The sequence below is a fragment of the Propithecus coquereli genome, unplaced genomic scaffold (assembly GCF_000956105.1).
Source record: "Propithecus coquereli isolate 6110/MARCELLA unplaced genomic scaffold, Pcoq_1.0 Scaffold56, whole genome shotgun sequence".
In the NCBI taxonomy this organism is placed as follows: domain Eukaryota; kingdom Metazoa; phylum Chordata; class Mammalia; order Primates; family Indriidae; genus Propithecus; species Propithecus coquereli.
Window position 1 is genome coordinate 4,437,931 of NW_012151507.1, and position 2,508 is coordinate 4,440,438.

At 41.3% G+C, this 2,508-nt stretch overlaps 1 protein-coding gene across 3 annotated transcripts in view; it reads left to right on the forward strand.

Annotated features, from left to right (window-relative positions):
- Positions 1 to 1,295: 1,295 nt before the first annotated feature.
- FMO1 (flavin containing monooxygenase 1) overlaps positions 1,296 to 2,508 on the forward strand; it is a 43,725-nt gene continuing 42,512 nt past the window's right edge. For 2 of the 3 annotated variants that reach the window (XM_012657730.1, XM_012657732.1), the window contains exon 1: positions 1,296 to 1,448. The gene's annotated coding sequence lies outside the window, so the exon portion shown is untranslated. The remainder of the gene's footprint in view (positions 1,449 to 2,508) is intronic. The other variant, XM_012657731.1, reaches the window with a different exon arrangement.

Genomic DNA, 2,508 nt, shown 5'->3' on the forward strand with positions numbered 1-2,508 from the left:
TAGAGGAAAATGAAGGTGCCACTAAAGGCCAGTCTTCTCGTTTTTAATTACCACAAGTCTCTTACTAATTACGGAAAACGAAGTGATATAATAAAGTGATCGTGTTATGCTCAACTAACACTTTAGAGTCCTTTGATTCCCCTTATGTCAGCAGCATGCCTGGTAAGGCCCAGGGACACCCTTGAAGTGCACCCCGTACACATCAAGGTAAGTGCGTAAGCACTGTGCTTTTGGGGAACGCTAATGGTGGCCCCAAATCTCAAGGTATCTCTGACTCAATATCAAACATATTTTGATTTTTAAAAACACATTTGAACTAATAGTAGTCTTAAAGGCTTACTTTCTGGGTAGAATTAAGTCTGAAATCATCCAAATATTATCATCTTCACAGCTGCAGGAAGGCAGCTGATCTTTGCAGAGCTAACAATGCTGTCTCTGTGCAAAGTATTGAATAAGCTAGAATAAGGCTTGGGGTGAGCCCCATGAGCGAGCAAAACCTCAGTGACACACATGGCCCTCCAAATGCAGAGCCAAAGGGTGTGGTTATACGGTATTGAAAATCAAGGGAAAAGATTTAATCTTTCAGAACCCTCCCCCTGCTTCCGTCCACCAACCTCTCTTGGCGTATACTCTCTGTGCCTGTGGGAGCCATTTCGATAGTATGAATCAATAATCAAGACACTTCATCATCATCGTCACAATCACACACAGTGTGTCTACTATGAACAAGACTCTCAACATAAACTATCTCGTCTAATCCCCGTCACAACTATCTGAGGCAGGTATTATTATGTCTATTTTAAATTGAGGAAACTGAAGTTGAAAAATTATATAATTTTTCCAAGATTACTCTGATAACAACTCGTGAACACAATATTTGAACCCAAGACTTGTGACTCCAGAAGCCATGCTCCTTCCATATACCTACCTTGTATTTTCTAAGTGCCAGAGCAATCATCTGCACTTAAAAAGGCTTTACAAATTGAATTTACTAATGGGGGTGATGTACGATTCTTAAAAAATAATAATTTTCTCTAAAGGTGAAATGGATCAAAACCTTTAAAAGTGAGTCTTTGGTGTGGCAGCCGTTAACATGATGGTCTTATTTTATTCTCACCCCTTTGAAGAGTGAAATTGATGAGCAACGAGGATGCTACCGCAACTCCCTAACTCAGTTTGTAGTCCGCAGGCAGAAGACGGAGTCTAAAGTGCATATCAACACACGGCGTTTCTCTCAGCATTTCACTGTTGCAATTAATCAGCAAGTTAAAGTATAAACAACAGCTAATTCTACATAACATTCCTTATCTCTTCGACCAGGGTTCTTCTGGTGTGCTGGGGACTCCAAGGCCAATACTGGCTCGCGCTGATGCATTTTGATTTCTGCTTGCTCGAGAGTCCTAACTGTGTGGCAGGGCCATCGGCACCAGGAGTTACAAGTACGTAAAGTAAGTAACCAAATATTATATTTGGTTCCTTTGGATGAGGAAGGTGGGGGCTGGATTTTTCCTCTTTTGTTTTTGTGATTCGGGAACCTTATCAGAAAGCAGCTGGCTCATTCTGCTGGACCCAGGAGGAGCTGTAAAGCTACTCCCTGCTCCAAAGTGCAGGAGCACTAAATGGTGAATATTTGTAATGGGACGGTATAGTCAAGTATTACCACTGTACATCGGTAGGTGTACTGCTGGGTAGACTATTAAGTGATTGAATGAAAGGGGAAAACTTGGATTTCTAATGCAAAAGGAAATCATTTAGTTTTCTTAAGTGCTTCCATCAGCAGCTTCTAAGGTGGTCTGAGACAATGGTTCTGGGGTGTTGACTACGAAATGCTGGTATTTGGTACAAGTAGGGAGTGAGAGGTAAGTCTCTATTTGGACTTTGACTAATTTGTTCTAGTATGTCATCCTTTTTTGTTGTTGTTGTTGTTGTTAGAAGTGTTTCATGCTCTGTTTTATGTATATGTCAAAATTTCTTGATTTTCATGCCATTGACAGGTCTTTTTTACTAACTCCACTCGCAGCTAAATTCACAAGATTATAAATATCAAGTGTTCTGAAAATCAGTTTTAGCTATCCAGTTCAATGCCATCTGTTTTACAGATGGAGAAACTGAGTCTCAGCCCTATTCTTTTTTTTTCTTTTTTTTTTTTTTTTGAGAGGGACAGGATCTCTTTGTTGCCCAGGCTGCAGTGCCGTGGCTCACTGCAGCCTGTAACTCCTGGGCTCAAGTGATCCTCCCACCTTAGCCTCCAGAGTAGCTGGGACTATAGGCACACACCACCACTCCCAGCTAATATTTTTAAAAAATTTTGTAGAAATGGAATCTCACTATGTTGCTAAGGCTGGTCTCAAACTCCTAGGCGTAAGAGATCCTCCCGCCTCACCCTACTGAGTAGCTGGGATTATATGCGTGAGCCACTGCACATAGCTGTTGGTTATTTCTTAGAGCCCTCTGTCCTAGAAAACTTGTCATGACCTTATAATTGGCACAGTGGACTTAGAGCCTGGA